The 20,442-nt window shown below is 41.2% G+C and overlaps 2 long non-coding RNA genes across 3 annotated transcripts; both read right to left on the bottom strand.

Moving 5' to 3' along the window:
- Positions 1 to 2,391: 2,391 nt before the first annotated feature.
- Positions 2,392 to 3,605, bottom strand: LOC116219868. Of its 2 annotated transcripts, XR_004163334.1 has the most exons (4): positions 3,401 to 3,605; positions 3,238 to 3,315; positions 2,927 to 3,075; positions 2,392 to 2,644 (listed from the first exon to the last, which is right to left on the bottom strand). It is a non-coding gene; the product is annotated as an uncharacterized LOC116219868 (long non-coding RNA). The 2 variants fall into 2 exon arrangements; XR_004163333.1 differs by lacking the exon at positions 2,392 to 2,644 and having other exon boundaries at positions 2,658 to 3,075.
- A 10,620-nt stretch (positions 3,606 to 14,225) lies between these two features.
- Positions 14,226 to 19,251, bottom strand: LOC116219916. The gene is made up of 2 exons (XR_004163353.2): positions 18,474 to 19,251; positions 14,226 to 14,400 (listed from the first exon to the last, which is right to left on the bottom strand). It is a non-coding gene; the product is annotated as an uncharacterized LOC116219916 (long non-coding RNA).
- Between the last annotated feature and the right edge of the window lie 1,191 nt (positions 19,252 to 20,442).

Raw genomic sequence — 20,442 nt, 5'->3', positions numbered from 1 at the left:
GCAACAAAAAGTAGCATTAGCTAAAATTTTCTAAAGCTTGCTTTTTTTGTAGATAACTACTTTATATAACATCCTCAAATTCATTACTACTAGTTGCCCAGGGCTCCGTTCGTCGTAAGGGCTTAGGTTAAGTCGATCAATTGTCCCATTAGCCAGTTTGAATTACCGAGATGATTGAGGACAGGATATATCGCTTCGTCCAAGGCTGATCCGTCTGTAATTTGAACCAGACTAAACTTATCAGGGCAAATGCGCGTGCCCGTCCTACGTCAAAAGGGAGAAGCGTCGATCACCAAAACCATGATTTTCTGACGGTACAATGGCTACTAAACTCAAAGAAAGGGCCTCTTTTTTTGTCCGCTGGCGAGCAGGAGATGATCATGAACGCTTATGAAGAATACAAGACCATTATCATGGCAAAATCCAACACCGCCACCGCTGTCTAACTAATATCGCTCCTTGGTCAACGGGATCTCTCCTTTTTCCGGGGGTGTGGCAAGCTTATCCAGCTTCACTTAAATTAGCTTGCGCTGGAGCAGGTAAGAGCTAATTGATGTGTTGCTAAGGTGATTTATCCAAAGTTGCTTCCACAAACCGAAAGCAGGGACTTATATTATCTCATCCTAAAAATTATCTCGGTAACTCGCTTAACGAGCTACGACGAACGGAGCTCAGGCGTGGTGTTGCCAAATATCACCAACATACAGCAGTTAACAGCCTGGATAGTGATGATGCATTTTACCCACCTGCCTGTTGAGTAGCTCACATTCCATGACCATCATCATGACCATATACCCATGCTGATTTGCCTAGCATTTAGGCCCGACATGATTAACCAGTTTTTGTGTCATACAAGGAACCTGTTCGCCGATACAGACACACACACATGCACATGTATAGACTGATGTTTTCAGGCTAAATCTGACCAGACTAATTTTTCCTGTGTGAGTGCCACGGGTACAGAGCCAAGTCACCTCTACCACCTCTACCAAAACACAGAGAACCTCTACTAACTCTACCACAACACAGAGGTAAAACAGGCCTTTTACTCGTTTACATAGATGCTATGTGAAGTAGTGTTTCAACATGTGATACAGCTTTACAGGCACGTCATTCAAACTTAAATATATATTTTTTCTAGAATAGGATATTTTTGACGTTCTGTTCAGTGACAGGTTGATTAACATATGTTCATTTTTTTGATTTTCAGAATTCATAATATGATGACACATCTTGATTTCAGATTACTAACTAGATGTATAAATACATCTAAAATCGGTTTCAGGATTACTTTCAGTGAGGCATGCAGTCTAACATTAAAACAATGGCAGCACTTCATTTCAGGAGAGCATGGAAGGAGACACACTGGACCTTCTTTGCAACACTGGAAAATGTGTACTCATCACATTTTGAAACATTCAAGCTATATCTCTCAGCGAATACATTGGAGAACTTCAGTCCCATTCCGATAGGGCAGCCGGAGAATAAAGACAGGTCTCACACAGCAGGCATAATGATGGAGAGATATCCAGAGGAAGGCTCCATGAAGCCACATCCAGATGAAGGCACATTCTACAGAGGCTGAACCAGAATACGCTTGTTCAGCAACTGGAGCAAGGGATAAATAAAATGTAATAATCCACAGATCATCCATGTTCATTTGTCTTTCATGATGGTCATAGTTATGCTTACACTTTGCTCTCGTCTTTCATGGTGATCATAGTTATGCTAACACTTTGCTCTCTTGTTTTATGATAGGAGGGGTAAGGATTAAATTACTGAAGTTGCTGAGACTCATGAGCATGATAAGTTATAGTTGTTGAATATTTAAGGTGCTGTTCTTTAACATGTGTGACAGTGGCGAGGTAATTTGCTAGGATAGTTTTAATTGTCGACTACGCCACCTAGGTAGTCACCCTAGGACAGATATAGACTCAGTGTTCCTTCAGTTCTAACAAGGCAAACACAAGTTCGTACCACTCTTAGGCCAGAGACATGGGTTCCATAAATACAGTTTATTAACAAGTATACAAACAGTAGTAAAAGGAGTACAGGGCAAGTCTAGTACAGGCTGTTGCCTCTCACACAACAACCAAACAGAGTTATTTCCAGTATACACACATACACTAAACACACACAGTAGACACGTACAATGTTAGCCAGTGGGCTATGACCCGAATATGAGCAGGTGAGATGGCCAAAGCCTTACGGGGATGGGCCAGTGGTCAGGACTCAAAGGTGGAGCAGGGCAGTGGCTTACCGCAGCGAGCAGGACTTTCCAAGAGGGGGACAGGAGAGGCCCAGAAGACACACACCACACGTGCATAAAATCAGTAAGCACTGCACTCCAAAATAGGGCAACCGTTATGCACACAGCAAGGAAAAGTGAGGGGGGGGGGGGGGGGCTCCACCACCTGGGGGTCAGCCTGTCGCTCAAGTGAAACCCACTGCACCTGTCCAGGGAGAGAGATAGAGGCACTGGGGTTAGCAAAACACTTGACAGTAAAGATGCAAGGAGAGGATTTAATAGTGTGGCTATCCTACTGAGGCTACTTAGCTTTGGCGGAGGGACTTAGGACGGGGTGGACCTCCGACGGTCAGCGGGGAGTAGCGGGCTTTGTCACAGTACCCTGGGTTACCTTAGCTACATGCACACACAGAGGCACACGCACACACTTCAGCAAAGACACGGTTAGGCTAGTTAACAATCACTCAGAATTACCACCACCATAGTTAACATAGCAGCAGCACAAAACAACAAAACATGCAGGCCAAGCAGAGAGGGAAAAGCAGCAGCCCACTGCACAGCCCCATGCATCAAATCAAAAGAAACCAACAAAACGATATCAGGCAGAGCAAGCGGAGATGGAAGGTAGCATACCCAGCCTAGCCCCATGCATGCAGGAAATCACAGAGAGATACACACCAAACATGAGCATGCCGGTCAATTATAAACATGCATTTGACAGTAAACAGAACAGCAGCCCTTCCCGGGGGGAGGTAGTTGATGACCCTCAGCTCAACGTGCCGAGCTGCAATGACTGCACACTCAGGGGCAGCGAGTCATGGACGGAGCTATGATAGAGAGGAGGATAGCATTGTTATTCCTAACTAATGCGCATTTAAAAATACAGAGCGTGCTGGTAACTAAACCTGCATATTAAAATACAGAGCGGTGCTGGTAACTAAACCTGCATATTAAAATACAGAGCGGTAGTAGTAACTGAACCAGCCTACCTCCAGCTGATTCCCACCGAGCACCCGGCGTCAGAGCAACCGCTACACCGGCTTTGTCGCGACAATGAACCACTCGTGCTAAACAGAAAAGTGAACGAGCCTTTTTAGAAACAATAAGAAGGTGCCGCAATGGACGAAGTGGCTTAACGCCAAAGTTGCTTACCTTCGGTAACAGCATTAGTCCAAGTAGTGCAATTTGCAATCCCACGCCACCATACAAACTGATGGGCACCCGGAAGCAAAACAAGGTTAGGAGGACGTGTCTCCCCGTGACCTGAGCTGGGCTATATATCAAAATACAAGCCCGCCCAGTAATCAGTGTTTCTTATTACACCTGGGGGGATGGACTGTGGAGGCGTAGCCCACTCTGCCACATTCGCATACTGATGGAGATCATTTCCAAACACTGTTAATGACTTAAGAATATAATAATCAAGTGCCTTGTATTTACCTTATATGAATCATGTACTTATGTAGGCAGGAACATGGCTTTTCTGCATGTGTGTAACTTAGAATATTAGGTGCCACTTAGTCTGCATATGTACAAGAGCATGTTTAGACCAGAGGTGATAAGAAGGGTCGAACTGTGCTTCTTCCGACCTTGTGCAAAACTTCCATCCTTGCCTCGGACGTCAGAAATCCACCACGTGGTTTTCCCTGCTGAACGCTAAACTTCTGTCTATATAAACCTTGTGCGATGTGTTTATCATTGCTTCACTTTCAGCCTTTTGCTGGGAGTGAGCCGGATTGCAATTGTTGTTGTTTGTCTAATAAATATACTTTTATGCGGCAGGGGCGGAGATCCCATTTCATTGTAGGGGGGGACAATACATGGTAAAATTTCGGAGAGTAATTCCGGGGGGGGGACATGAAAAAATTGCTTTCACGAGAGCTAGCATAACTTAGCTGCTAAATACCGAATTCTCAATAACATTTACAAACAGAAATTCGAAGTCATTTTTAAATCCTCTAAATGGCATTAAATGTACTAACACAAAATATCTACTCACAGACAAATAATGTCCAAAGTTCAAGAGAACTTGATGCTCAAAATAAGTTCTAAAACAGTTCAATTTGATCTATCAATAAGCCCCGCCACCAATATTTACTGTTCCTAACTCGGACAAGTTATCCGAGCTGACTAGAGTCAATGGCAGCTATCAGTGTCAAAACGATATCCCAAGAGCCTCGAGACAACTTTTGGAGACAAAAGAACCTGATTCCGTCTAGAAGCCATCAAAAGGGCCTTCATACTGCAATGGAGGGATATGCATAACATTTAAAACATAGATATATGGTGGATAACACGCTTACATTTGAGGCGAGAATTTACAGATTACACAATACAAGAGGGAGAATCCGCATCTCACGGTCATCACGATTGCAGATACATATATCCAATACCAGCATTGTTCAGGCACCGCAGGGAAAGATTAAATGAATTTACCTTCAGTTAATTTAACTAATCTGGAGAGGCACTGAGATGTAGACCTACCTTTATTAACTAACATTAACCTGCCCCTGACAGGACAGTGTCCTAACTGTCTAGCTAGCTATCCTAACGGTGTTAATTACCGGCATGCGTGTGTTATTATCAGCAAACGTTCACGTTGTCATGTCAATCCATCATTAAACTTATGTATACTTGTGCATATCGATTGTAACTTCGTAAAAGGAGTTTAGAAAAAACTTTAACTGCGTCAGTGGGAGAGAGGAGGAAACAGTCTCACTGTCTGACCGTGTAGCTACTTGGCTAATTGACTGAAACACGGAGCTGCCGGTAGCCCCGCCCGGTGGAAACAGCATGTGAACCAAACCATTTTAAGGAATAGGGGGATCATGATTTTTCAAAACTTAAAAACACATTGTTTTACGTTTATAATTAGCACACCTTGTGTTGTCGTGCATTTATTTCAAATTACTATATTAAAAAACAAAATTGTTTTGTTTCCAATGATTGTTGGGGGGGACAACTTTATGGTAGGGGGGGACACGTCCCCCCCGTCCCCCCCGTGATCTCCGCCTATGATATGCGGCTCCGGAGTCCTGAGGTAACTAGGGTGAATTTTTGAGATTCAGATTGTGTCCGTGGAATATGCCAAAAGTCAGGCACATAGAGTGTCTTTTGAGGGGTACATTGTGAAGCTAATAATACCACCATAAAGCTTTGCAGCTTGACAGCGGTCTTGGGAGATGGCCTTTATGTTTGAAAGCATTTGAAATAAACAGAAGAATGGATAGCATACATAGTTTGACCAAATTACATTTATTTTTTCACCCCCCCCCCCCCCCCTCTTTGGAGGACATCTTTGTTACAGTTTATTATATTTTGCATTTGAACAAAGTCTCTTTAAGCAAACTGTTTCGTACAATTCCACAAAATAAATTTGGATGGACTCTGAATAAACTCATCAACCACAGACATGTTTAACTATATTGCCTACACAGAGTGCAATCTAAATTAAACCAAAAATAATACTTACTCTGTCTATGGTAGCGAGTCTATGACCAGTAGTCTAATTACTTTGGCAATCGACAGCATAAATACTTTATAAAAAATACTTTTTTATCCGACAATCTGCCAATTAACAATATTCAACAAAAAACTTGCAAAAACTAACGAAAGGTGTTAGCAAAACAGTGCCATCCTCCAAAAAATACAGACTCCTACGCACAGCACTGCAACCTGTAACCCATACCGGCCGAACCCTGGCCCTGAATAATACCCCAAAACGAACTAACTAACTAACCTCGAATATCTTCAGCGCTAACCAGTTAGAGACAAGTCTCCCCCCGGATTTGCGTCAACAAAACCCCACCAAATCAAACAATCAAAACACTAAACTTACAAGCGTTCTTTAGTCCCTACTAGGGTCAGGCAACGTAAACAAAAACAAGTTTCGAGGAATAAGAAAATTGGCAGACAATGTCGGATATGGCAAAAATACTTTAAAGAATGCATTATATTTAGCTAAAACAAAAATATATTTAAAAAGGCAAGATAGAACATAGAAACAGCAAAAAGCTCATAATTGCAAAGAAACAAAGAAACAAACAGGCATCCAAAGATAGGCCTCAACGAATTCTAGGCCTCACTCTCGGACTCTCACTCCGAGGCTGGTGAAATGTCAGAGAACGGCCTGGATTAAACCGCCTGCTGGGCTGTCTGTAAAATACGGAAAAACATAACAGTATATGTTCAGGGACGTAACAGTGTGTGTTAAAAAAAAGCTCTGGTGTTCCTACACAGTCCTGGCTGTGTAGATGGGAAACATCCTTCTTCTTCGTTACAGTATTTTATATTTTGCATTTGACATACTAATGCAGACATACAGACATTTAAATATGTACAATTGAAACAAATTACACTGGAGAGGTTCTATCAAGGCAGTGGAGGCATCTAAACAAATATCAACATGAAAAACTGAATAGTCATGGGATAGTCCAGTATTTTTATGGGACGGACTGAAGAGCTGTTTTAAATCTGCCTACCCAGTCCATCTCCTCCTCCCAGTCAGTCAAGTGCAAACTCTGGAATTATTGGGCATCTGCAGGATTCATCTGAGGTGTCTGTGATCAGAAATGTGCAAGCAGATTCAACACAAAGCTGAACGAGCTGAACTATATCAGGCAGATTGTATGGCATGTCACCTACATAACAATGCATCTTAATGGACAGAATGAGAGTCTAGAGTAGTTTCAGTGGTCAGTTGTCTGATGTGGTTGTGTATGTTGTTGTAACCCAACAGTAAGGGGCTCTATGTGGACACGCACCCAGTCCATCTCCTCAATACCCAAGTCCTGCAGAAAAAAAAGATTTATCTTCTCAGTAAAGAAAGAATGCACTTATTAAAGGTGAGGTCTACGACTGTAATTCAGTACAATTTGACACTTCAGCTAATTGCTAAAAAAGCCTGTGGTGTTCCTACACAGTCCTGTACACAGTACACAGTCCTGGCTCTGTAGATGGGAAACATACAGTGGCTCAGAGCATACAGTGGCCATAAGCAATTCCAGCCAATCAACTCCCCTGTATTCATAGTCAGACCCGCCCCCCCTTCTTTGGAGGACTTCTTTGCTACAGTATTTTATATTTTGCATTTGACATACTAATGCAGACATACAGACATTTAAATATGTACAATTGAAACAAATTACACTGGAGAGGTTCTATCAAGGCAGTGGAAGCATCTAAACAAATATCAATATGAAAAACTGAATAGTCAAGGGAAAGCCCAGTATTTTTATGGGACGGACTGAAGAGCTGTTTTAAATCTGCCTACCCAGTCCATCTCCTCCTCCTCTTCCTCCTCCTCCTCCTCCTCCGTGTCAGCCAAGTGCAAACTCTGGAATGATTGCGTGAGGTCATCTACAGGATTCATCTGAGGTGTCTGATCAGAAATGTGCAAGCAGATTCAACACAAAACTGAACGAGCTGAACTATATCAGGCAGATTGTATGGCATGTCACCTACATAACAATGCATCTTAATGGACAGAATGAGAGTCTAGAGTAGTTTCAGTGGTCAGTTGTCTGATGTGGTTGTGTATGTTGTTGTAACCCAAAAGTAAGGGGCTCTATGTGGACACGCACCCAGTCCATCTCCTCAATACCCAAGTCCTGCAGAAAAAAAAAAGATTTATCTTCTCAGTAAAGAAAGAATGCACTTATTAAAGGTGAGGTCTACGACTGTAATTCAGTACAATTTGACACTTCAGCTAATTGCTAAAAAAGCCTGTGGTGTTCCTACACAGTCCTGTACACAGTACACAAATATTAACATGAAAAACTGAATAGTCATGGGAAAGCCCAGTATTGTTATGGGATGGACAGCAAGCCGAGGCAGATAAATCACAATAATAATAATAAAACTTTATTTAGCACCTTTCATGCAAAAGAATGCAGCTCAAAGTGCTTTACAGCAAATACATAACGTGCACAAAGAAACTACATGCACATAAAAATAGACATCAAAGAAACATAACTCAGATATAGTGCAAAAAAAAATTAAAAATTAAATTGAATACATTTTTTCAGCCCAGTGGCCTGAGAGTGACTGATAGGCTTTCGCCATTGTCGTGAGAGAGATATAGGAGAGGAGAGGGAGAGAGAGAGGGTCAGGCACACAAATAATAATAATAATAATAATAATAATAATAAAACTTTATTTATATAGCACCTTTCATGCAAAAGAATGCAGCTCAAAGTGCTTTATAGCAAATACATAATATGCACAAAGAAATTACATGCACATAAAAATAGACATCAAAGAAACATAACTCAGATATAGTGCAAAAAAATTAAATAATAATTATAATTCAAATTATAAAATTGAATACATAAAATGCATAGCATAAGATAGAAAATAAAACTGCAGATATATATTATATATATACAAATGGCAGTTGCTGTATAAATGAATCCAACCAGGAGACATTTTTCAGTGTCACACTTTACATTTAACACAGACACAAACTAATTTGAAACAGTATTCCACATGCATTTTCTTCACGCAAACGATAACCTTTTACCATCGTGTTTGTTCTAACTGGCTGAGACAGGTCTTGGGTATAGTGGAGACCTATAGAGAATGCAAATAATGCTGGTTTCTAAATGCGCCAGCATGAAAATAATCTTACATAATCTATGAAAATTGTGGTCATATAAAGAAAGCTAAACATGTTACTGGCAAAATTAAGTGCTAATCTCACAAAAAGACTTTTCGCATGTGGTAAAGTGGTAAGATAGCAATGTGATTCGCATGTGGTTTTGTGGTAAAATAGCAAGTGGCTACAAGCCAGCTGAACATGTCCAAACTTCTCAAACGACTACCAATTACTGCGACTAGGCTATTTCTGCAGTAATGCAATAACATCTATCTACGAACTGGTCATTAATTAGCCTAATTAAATCAGTAATTTCTGGGTTTAATATGAACGTCATAACTTTCCTTACTTTAAAAAGATTCCCACTTACTTTTCGTGTGTAGTTCCTTGATTTCGCTGAAACTCAAACGCGTTGATCTAAGATGGCGTATGGAAGTGACGAAGTAAGTGGTTGGTTATTGGTTGGTAACGTGGTACCCGGAAGAAATTCAGGTATATGACCTTTTCCTTGTAGTAAAGTATGCAAAACCTCTTTCATAACATGTTAGTATCACACGATCCGATCTTTGTCCTTTGGATATCAGGCTTATTAGCTTGACATCTGCCACATGGCATGGTAGCTCAGGTGCGTGCACTCCCGTCTCACAGTAAGAAGGTCCTGGGTTCGATTCCCGCATGGGGTGCTGTTGGCTCCCGGGTCTTTCTGTGTGGAGTTTGCATGTTCGATTTCCATACACCCTCCTGTGCATCAACCATATATGAGTCATGCCTAACCAGAATGGAAAATTAATACATTTTTCATATAGGAAAGACACTTTAAAAACCGCATATCCCTCAGAAATTGCTATTTATTGGTTGGAGGTGTCCAAACTGGCACGGTGTTTCTTATTTCCTCTCCAGTGTTGAGACAGGGTACTGCTCTTTGCAAAAGAGGCTGATGTTCAGGCCCTATCCAAGATCCTTTCTGGAAGTGCTGGAACTGTGAACTTCAATTCAATTCAATTTTATTTATATAGCGCCATAACAATACAATTGTCTCTAGGCGCTTTACAGAGCCCAGAGCCTGAACCCCCTTAGTGCAAGCACATTGGCAACACGGGCATAAAAAAACTCCCTGTTAGTCAGGAAGGAACCTTAAGCAGAACCACGGCACATAAGGGGGGACCCATCTGCTTGAGGTCGGCCGGGTGGAGATAGGAAGGGGGGATGGGGGAGGGTTGTGTGGCAGAAGCAGGTGTTGTACATATCCTGCATTTGGTAGGTGTACATATTATATATACAGACATCCGGTGGTAAATACATGATACAAACAAGACCAGTTTAGTGGGTATACACTGTGCTCAAAGGTTTACTGTTACAGGGGTAAGGGGAGTAGGAACAGAGAAACATGTTGATGGTGGCAATATTATATATTGTATATAAATGCTAGCATAGGGTATGAGGTAGAGTAAGTGTACGGCAGTGCGGTGGCGGTGGGTGCAATTGGCAGAGGGTTTCTACGGGTAGACCGGGTGGAGAGATTACAGCAGCGTCAGCAGAAACAGATAAGGAGATACCTTTGGGTAGTAGATTTACAGTAGGCAATATGGCCATTTTATCAGTATTATTATAAGCATTAGCAATGTGATATGAGAGGAGAGGGAGGGAGAGAGAGAGCGAGAGAGGGAGAGGGGCTGCCTGGCTAGGTGTAAGGGAATATTATTTAATATATTATTTAGATTTTAGTCCAGTTTAGTTGATTAGGGGGGTATTACATGTGTTTAGATTTGTTTGGTTTATGTAATTTTGTCTTACACTAGCATCTGTTTACCTATCTACCAAGTGGTCCATGGAAAGCATCACAGGATTGAGAGAACTAAGAGGTGCGCCACCGGGTCTGGCAGGACAGCCTCCCTGCCGTGTCTGGCATTGTCTCTCTCACCCGCTCAGCCCCCAGGCCCAACTAAGCAGGACAGGGGCAGAGCGGGTGTGTATCTATTTTTTATTTTTTTTAAGTCCACCAATGGGTTTCTGATGTTCTGATGTTCTGAGTGTTCTTAATTGTCCCTTAAGGGTTGGCCTAGATTCTAGGTGTATGTTTCGGTTTTTTGACCTTTAAGTACACCTTTCTAAAGTGCCCTCAATGTAGGTTTTGGTTTAATTTTGTCTCACACTAGCATCTGTTTACCTATCTACCAAGTGGCCCTATGGAAAAGCATCACAGTGAGGGATGAGAGGCGCGCCACCAAAATGGGCAGGGTAACCTCCATGCCGGGATTGGCCTTGTTGTCTCTCGCCCCTGCTCAGCCCCTAGGCTTAGTTGACGCAGTTACTTATGGCTATAGGATGCACTGAAGAGGAATGTTAACTGGAAAGTTAATGTCATGTTAGTGCAACATGTATAGATTTGCTATATTATATGCTGTTGGGCATTAGATAATGATCTCTACCGGTATATCTCTCCTTCTGTTCTCTATGTCTCAAACTCTGCTTTATTTCTGCCTGGAGAGAAGAGACATGCATGAATTCAGACCTCATTAATAGCTTTATATATATAGTTCAGCCTCTGTCCTGTCTGTTTGTAATTTGAAAGGCTTCTCTTGTTCTTTTTATCAATTTACATCATTTATACCAGCAATTATGCCTGTTTTGCCTGGAATCACTGACAGGTGAAATGGAAGCTTAAATTACTTTTCTTGTTCTTTGTTACTGATTCATTACAGAAGATCCTTCTGTCCATGATATGGCATGAATGTGAATGTGAATTCACCATGTGAATGTTCTTTTGAAGCTCAGATATTTTTTTGCGGTATGTGTGTTTCTTAGGTGGGGGGAGGGTCTTCACTTCAAACTGATGACTACATGACAAAACACTCATGAAATGGGATTTCGTGTAAACCCCCCTCAGCAACACACTTTTTCGGGTTAAATCAGCAGTCTTCTGCTGACAGGAGAGTGAATGCACACTTTGAAGAATTGCAGTTGTATGCAAACGTTTGGTCACCCTTGCGGAAATGATAGATGTTGCTGATTTTTAAAGTGAAAGAAGTAAATAGATCCTCTGCAGCAAAGAAACATTAAACAATGAAGTTTTCTTAAAATGTAAAGGTATTTTACAACTCAAGTTATGGACTTAAGATAAAAGATAAGATAAAAATGTAATGGTAAATGTGGCCTGTGAAAAAGTTTGGACAACCTACTAAGTCACTTCTTAGTGACATTGCTTTGAAAATGATTTTAGTAGACAGTTAAAAGCAATTCAAAACAGAATAGATCCACCCACATGTTTAACTGTTGTCAAGGGGTTTCTATTTTATCAAATCCTCCTTCTTTTTTTGTAAAAAAACCCCACATGTGGTGATTGTGGCCAAATAACACAATTTCACATTGTCTGCTCAAGGCACTTATATCCAAAATTACCCCTTGGTTATTTAGAATTTACTTTGCATACTTCAGACATGAATTTGAAGGATGGTCCATTTAGTTAGACAATAATGGGCAAGCTGTGCTGCACATTGGTATGGCCTTTCTGACCGGCCGATGTGCAGTTTTGATTCAAAGTGTTCTTGGTCTGCAAGGTCTCATCTTGACTTCCACCGTTACCCTTAACAGCAATTTCTTCAACTGTTCAGTTTTTGAAAATTGCAAGCTGGAAATGCTTTGATATATTTTTAAAACTGCTTCTTTGTGAGATACTCTGTCTGTTGCTGGCAGAAGCTCTTGTTTGTTGAGTGTAGCCACAACATTCGAGGATTCAGAGAATTCATCAGCTTCTGGAACAGTCATGACTGACCATACCGAATGATTTATTTTGACATGACTTGCAAGTCCTTATGGGTTAGATAAGGCTGATGCTATTAATGCTAATGCTATTTTCTGAGAATTTAAAGTGGAAAGGTGCACTTTCACTTTTGAACATATACCGTTATTTTTTCTCATATTACTTTCTGTGTAGAGTTTGCATGTTCTCCACGTGCACGTGTCCCCAACACTCTCCTATCTGTCCCTGACCAAGACGGACGGTTCACTTCATTTGGTCTCCTGGTGAAGATGGTGTGTGTATAAATCCATGATTTCTCAGACTGCTATAATGTGATGCGCTTAGAGGAAATGCACTTTGCTATGGTAAGGCATATCAGTAGCAAGAGCTACCGTATAAACAGACAAACTACAGACAGGCAATTTTATATGGATTTCCCAAGGTTTCTGAGTGAATAATAACAAAACAAGGAAATAAAGTGAGTAATAAACATAGTCACACATTTTATTTGAACGGCTTTAAAATGGTCATAGATTTTAAACAAAAAAATGTCATGTCATAGGTATACAGACGTATATGCTTGAAAAATATAACTTTACAATAATGATTAAGCATCTCAGGTTGACAAGTGTGCATCTTTGGGGGAGGGAAAAGCTTCGACCAAACTTTAGGGCAGCCAAATTGTATAAACTAGGAAGCAAAATATGAAGGAAGGTCCTTTAGAGCTTTAAAGGTTTATACACATGGTTTGTGGTTGCGATTTCAGAGCTGAAGAGAAACCCACATAATTGCTTTTCTTATCAATCGATTGACAAGACAACTGGCAAATAGTTTCATTTATTTTTTCAAAGTATTGCATGTGTTAGTTTGAAGGTGGATTTAAGGGACCCAGTCATGCATGATGGTGAGGAGGGAAGGTCAGAAGTCCGAAGATGCCAAAGATATTAACCAGGGAGGTCAAATCCAGGGTCATAAATGTGCTATGAACATGTATTTGAATGGCTAGATGTTGTGAGCATCATATCCTTAAGAAATGTATCTATGCAACAGCTTCTACATTACCTTCTGTATGTACAGTGGGGAAAATAAGTATTTGAACCCCTGCCGATTTCGCAAGTTTGCCCAGGGGGCTAAGATAGACTTCATTAAAATAATGAAATGATTAAAAAAGACCACCAATGGGCTCATCCACATGGTTTATTATCATTAGTTATTTTTAGTAGACCTATCCATTCTCCATGTAGGCCTAGTTGTTGCGAGGTCACGTAAGGGACACTGTCGGTAGGAAAAACGTATGGCCAGAGAATGTGTATTGAAACCGGATGTCATGCCGACCCCTAAGTTATAGTGATGCCATGAGGCTCAGTCAGAGAGAGAAAGAGAGAGAGAGATTGAGGGAGAGAGAGAGAGAGGGAGGGAGGGAGATAGATATAGATAGAGAGAGAAGGAGTGAGAGAGAGAAACGGAAGGAGAGAGAGAGGGAGAGAGAGAGGGTGGGAGGGAGAGTGAGAGAGAGGGGGGTGGGAGGGAGAGAGAGCGAGTGAGGGATTCATAGAGAGAGCGAAAGATAGAGAGAGGGATTCATAGAGAGAGAGAGAGGGAGGGAGAGAGAGAGTTAGACACACAAATGGACAGTTGCTGTATACATTAATCCAACCAGGAGAACGTAATGTATTTGTATAGACATTGTTCAGTGTCACACTTTACATTTAACACACACACAAACTAATTCTAAACAGTATTACACATGCATTTCCTTCACGCAAACGATAACCTTTTACCATCATATATGAGACAGGTCTTGGGTATAGTGGAGACCTATAGAGAATGCAACAAACACTGGTTCCTTCTGGTTCCTCCTTGTGAAGCATGCAGATCATTTTACGTAATCTATGAAAATTGTGGTTATATAAAGAAAGCTAAACATGGAATGTTACTGGCAAAATGAAGTGCTAATGTCACAAAGAGAATTTCATGTTTTTAGACTTTTGTATGTCTTTTGTAATGAAGGGGGTTTCAAAGTATCAAAGGAGCAAGTGGCTAAAAAACAACTGAGCATGTCCAAACTTCTCAAACGACTACAGATTTATCTAGGCTATTTCTGCAGTAATGCAATAACATCTATCCATGAACTGATCATTAATTAGCCTAATTAAATTAGTAATTTCAGTGTCTAATATGAACGTCAATTTACCAGTGGTTCAAAAACGCACTACATCGGCTACATGACATAAATAACTCTTCCAACATACAGGTTTTACTTTCCGGCTTAATACTCAACTGACTTGTAATCCGACGATCGGTGGTAACCGGAAGTCATTCTGGCCTCTGATTGGTTAAAACCATCAGAGACCAGTTACCACCGATTATCTGCGTACCACCCACCGTCTAACCTAAAGCACCTTCATTAAGTCTTGTAATGAATCGAAAGCGCAACTTATCGGTACTGTGCCTTTCATTTCTTCAGAAACACCCATGCCAACAAACACGCAATCCTGATCTACCGTAGGGACAAGACCTGTCATAACATGTAAGCATCACACAATCCCATCTTTGTCCTTTGGATATGGGGCTCTGCAGCTTGACAGCTGTCTTGGGATGTGGCTTTTATGTTTGAAAACATTTGAAATACACAGAAGAATGGATAGCATACATAGTTTGACTAAATACAATTTATTTTTTCACCCACCACCTCCCCCCCTCTTCGGGGGACATCTTTGTTACAATTTATTATATTTTGCATTTGACTTACTAATGCAGACATACAGACATTTAAATATGTACAATTAAAACTATTTACAAATGTACAGCCCTCAGTTTAACAAAACAATCTACTGTCTCATTAAGCAATCTCCACCATCTCCTCTTCAGCTGATCCCAGTGTCAGGCACTGGAGAGATTCTATCAAGCCAGTGGAGGCATCCTTTGACATCTGCAGAAAGAAATGATTTATCCTCTCATTACAGCAAGAATGCGCTTGATTAAAGGTGGGGTCTGCAACTGTAATTCAACAAATTCAGCTAATTGCTCCTTACAGTCCTGTAGCTGTCAGTTCTGTGTGTGTGCTAAAAAAATACCCTCTGGTGTTCCTACACAGTCCTGTACACAGTACACAGTCCTGGCTCTGTAGATGGGAAACATACAGTGGCTCAGAGTGAGCCATAAGCAATTCCAGCCAATCAACACATTGCTTCAGGAGCACTGAAGGCAGGTGTGTCATTTGATTTCACCAGAATCGCCGACTGCGCAGCTGTGGCTGTGTGGCTTACCCATTCCATCTCATGGCAGGAAATACCGTCTGACCTCTGGATGCCCTCGGATGCCCTGGGTTTGTCCTGGCCAGACATTTGACAGTACATACATGTCATAACAAACAGTAACTAGCCTAACTATCTAAATATACTGTGTATTCTACTGTATTCAGAGCCCCCCCCCCTTGTTTGGATGACATCTTTGTTATAGTTTACTATATTTTGCATTTGACATACTAATGCAGACATTTAAATATGTACAATTGAAACTATTTACACTGGAGAGATTATATCGAGGCAGTGGAGGCATCCTTTGACATCTAAACAAAATCAAGGGATAACCCAGTATATTTATGGGACGGACTGAAGAGCTGTTTTAAATCTGCATACCCAGTCCATCTCCTGCTCCTCCTCCTCCTCCTCCTCCTCCTCCTCCTCCTCCGTGTCAGCCAAGTGCAAACTCTGGAATGATTGGGTGAGGTCATCTACAGGATTCATCTGAGGTGTCTGATCAGAAATGTGCAAGCAGATTCAACACAAAGCTGAACGAGCAGAACTATATGCGAGTCACCTACATAACAATGCATCTTAATGGACAGAATGAGAGTCTAGAGTAGTTTCAGTGGTCAAGTGTCTCAGTGTGTATGTGGTTGTAACCCAACAGTAAGGGGCTCTATGTGGACACGCACCCAGTCCATCTCCTCACTCAGGCACATCCTCTGGACCATGTCAACGATGTCATCCAGATCACCTGCAGATGACTGCTTCAGTGGGTAAACATGAGTTGACACTTGACAGATACCTGAGTCCTGCAGAAAAAAAAAAATGTATCCTCTCAGTAAAGAAAAAATGCACTCATTAAAGGTGGGGTCTACGACTGTAATTCAGTACACTTTGACAAATTCAGCTAATTGACCCTCACAGTCCTGTAGCTGTCAGTTCTCTGTGTGTGCTAAATAAAAAAAAAACCTCTGGTGTTCCTACACAGTCCTGTACACAGTACACAGTCCTGGCTCTGTGGATGGGAAACATACAGTGGCTCAGAGTGAGCCATAAGCAATTCCAGCCAATCAACACATTGCTTCAGGAGCACTGAAGGCAGGTGTGTCATTTGATTTCACCAGAATCGCAGACTGGCCAGCTGTGGCTGTGTGGCTTACCCATTCCATCTCATGGCAGGAAGTACCGTCTGACCTCTGGATGCCTGAGGATGCCCTAGGTTTGTCCTGGACAGACAGCAAGCAAAGGCAGATAAATCACTAGTTTTCATACGGAATGTCTAAATATCTATTTAAAATATCTGCAATGTAAATAATGTAATGTATGTAAAGAAATTAGAGAAAGAGGAGGACTTAGCCCATGGTTCTGTTCAGAGGACATCTGGATTCTCAGGAAACCACTGGCGGATTCCAACGATTGTGCAGCACAACACAGGAATCCAGCCCAGAGGCCTGATAGTGACTGAGGCTTATCGCCAGTTTGTATGTTGCCATAAGGCGTTGTGATGCCGTGAGGCAGAGGCAGAGAGAGATGGAGAGAGATAGAGAGAGAGAGATGTAGGAGAGGAGAGGGACTCATAGACAGAGAGGGAGGGAGAGAGAGAGAGGGACTCATAGAGAGAGGGAGAGAGAGGGAGTCATAGGGAGAGGGAGGTAGAGAGAAAGAATCCAGGCCAGAGGCCTGAGTGACTGATAGGCTTTCGCCATTGTCATGTTGCCATAAGGCGTTGTGATGCCATGAGGCTCAGTCAGAGAGAGATGGAAAGAGAGCGAGAGAGAGAGACGCAGAGAGAGAGGGAGGGAGGGAAGAAGAGAGGGAGATAGAGGAAGGGAGGGAGAGATAGAGGGGGGAGAGAGGAAGAGAGGGAGGGAGGGAGGACGGGAGAGAGAGTGAGAGAGAGGGAGAGGGATTCATAGAGAGAGAGATAGAGAGAGAAAGAGGGAGAGGGAGAGAGAGAGAGTTAGACACACAAATGGACAGTTGCTGTATACATGAATCCAACCAGGAGAGCGTACAATACATTTTTCAGTGTCACACTTTACATTTAACACACACACAAACTAATTCTAAACAGTATTACACATGCATTTGCTTCACACAACCGATAACCTTTTACCATCATATATGAGACAGGTCTTGGGTATAGTAGAGACCTATAAAATAAGAGAAGGAAAAAAACACCGGTTCCTTAATGCATCCTTGTGTAGCATGAAAATAATTTTACATAATCTATGAAAATGATGGTTATATAAAGAAAGCTAAACATGTAATGTTACTGGCAAAATTAAGTGCTAATTTCACAAAAACAACAATTTCATGTTTTCAGACTTTTCGCGTGTCTTTTGTAATGAAGGGGGTTCCAAACATGTCCAAACTTCTCAAACGCATACAGATTTATCTAGGCTATTTCTGCAGTAATGCAATAACATATATCCATGAACTGATCATAAATTAGCCTAATTAAATCAGTAATTTCTGGGTCTAATATGAACGTCAATTTACCAGTGGTTCAAAAACGCAGGTGTAACATCAACTGAGAAATGGAACGGATTAGGATTTACAATCATATTCCATAGGCTACATGCCATAAATAATTCTTCCAGGTTTTACTTTCCTTTCTTTAAAAAGATTTCCACTTACTTTGCGTGTGTGGTTGATTGATTTTGCAGACACTTGAACACGTTCATCTGCGATGACACTGTAGCAAGTGACCTTGGTAATAATAGGCATCTTCATTTAGTCTGGTAATGAATGGAAAGCGAAACTGATCGGTCTTGTGCCTTTCATTTCTTCAGAAACACCCATGCCCACAAACACGCAATCTTGATCTGCCGTAGGGACAAGACCTGTCATAACATGTAAGCATCACACAATCCCATTTTTGTCCTTTGGATATGGGGCTTTGTAGCTTGACAGCGGTCTTGGGAGATGGCCTTTATGTTTGAAAGCATTTGAAATAAACAGAAGATTGAATAGCATACATAGTTTGACTAAATTAAATGCATTTGTTTCAAACTTTTTTTAACCCAATATTTTTATCGTAAGGGTAAAATGAAGTGCTAATCTCACAAAAAGAATTTCATGTTTTCAGACTTATCGCATGTCCTTTGTAATGAAGATGTTTTTCAAAGTAGCAAATACAAGTGACTAAAAACGAGCTGACTATGGCCAAACGTCTCAAACGACTCCAGAGATATCTAGGCTATTTCTGCTGAAATGCAAAAAAAACATGAACTGATTATTAATTATCCTGATTAAATCAGTAATTTCTGGGTCTTATATGAACGTAATTGTACTAACTAGTGGTTAAAAAACGAAAATCTGGTGTAGGGGTGGTTTCCCTGAAGCAGGCGAAACATCAACTGAGAAATGGAAACTTAAAATTGAAATGAAAGAGATCGCTTCTTGTCGACTACAGCACAACTGGTGATCTTTTTTCATTTGTAAAACAAACTTTAACAGTACTGTAACAGTGTATCAGAATGTTGGGTTATGCTACACAAAACAGCCTATCCCTAGTGAATTATGGGAAATTCAGACTGACAAAACACGCCATCATGAGGTAGCCTATTACGACAGTAAAATGTATGGATGAGTCATTTAGCAAAGACCCTGTGGTTCCCAAACTTTTCATGGCAGAACCCCCCCCCCCCCTTTATCAATGAAACAAAAGTACTTAACCTTATTTATTTGATCAGACCTCTTGTTTAAAACATTTTTGAATTCTTGACCAATCCGAACAATGTTGGTGTTAGATGCATGTCCATTGTGTTACCAAGATAGCAGAAGTCCGGTGATCCACTGCCGGCCTGTTTTTGTGCGGGCCACTGGTGATTTACAAAGAGCCCACTGTTTTGCCACTCGCTTTCAAAACATAATTTCTTTCTTCATTAATTTTCACAAATCCTTAACATTTTTAAAGATGTTACCAGTGTTTACGTTTTTAAGTGACCGTTTTTCACCACGAGAGCCCTCTAGTGCCATGAACTTTTTCTGGTTAGAGGCTGATATTTTAAATGGACTATGCAAAGGATATGATTTAGAAATTCCAGGAATTGCTAACATTTTATGTTATTTCCTCAATATCCACGCCCAGTTCAACTAAAGAGGATGGTGATCCGAGAGTGGACCAGAATTGTCACACCACCAACAGGTTGCCGACTAAAATCCACCAGTGGATAGCTGTAGAAAAATACAATGGTTGTAATACAGAGGCATGGTGAACATGGAGCAGTTTGGCAAAAAAACAACTGTCATGTGAGGTCAGGCAGAAAGGTCTGCGTGCAGAGACGAGTGTCATGTAAGGTCAAACAGAAAGGCCTGTTTTCTAAAACCTTGACAGTGCAGTTTCTAATGGTGCAGGCTGTCAGGGACAGCCAAGTATTAATGAAAGGGTCTCTGTATAGGGGATGCAGACTAGTCAAGTACAAAACCTACCGATAAGTTGTAAACGGGGTCTTAGAAACATACACAAGGACACACACCTGCTCTCACAAGCCACATTGTCTTCGGTCAACTTTAAGATTTGAAGAAGTTAGTTCGCTACAACATAACCTATGCTTGCTAACAAGGGGTAGGCTAGGCCCTGACCATAGTATACAAGTACAAA

Source organism: Clupea harengus, chromosome 26 (genome assembly GCF_900700415.2).
Source record: "Clupea harengus chromosome 26, Ch_v2.0.2, whole genome shotgun sequence".
NCBI classification, from domain to species: Eukaryota; Metazoa; Chordata; class Actinopteri; order Clupeiformes; family Clupeidae; genus Clupea; species Clupea harengus.
Note: the sequence above shows the minus strand (reverse complement) of the source record. Positions and strands in the feature narration are given on the sequence as shown.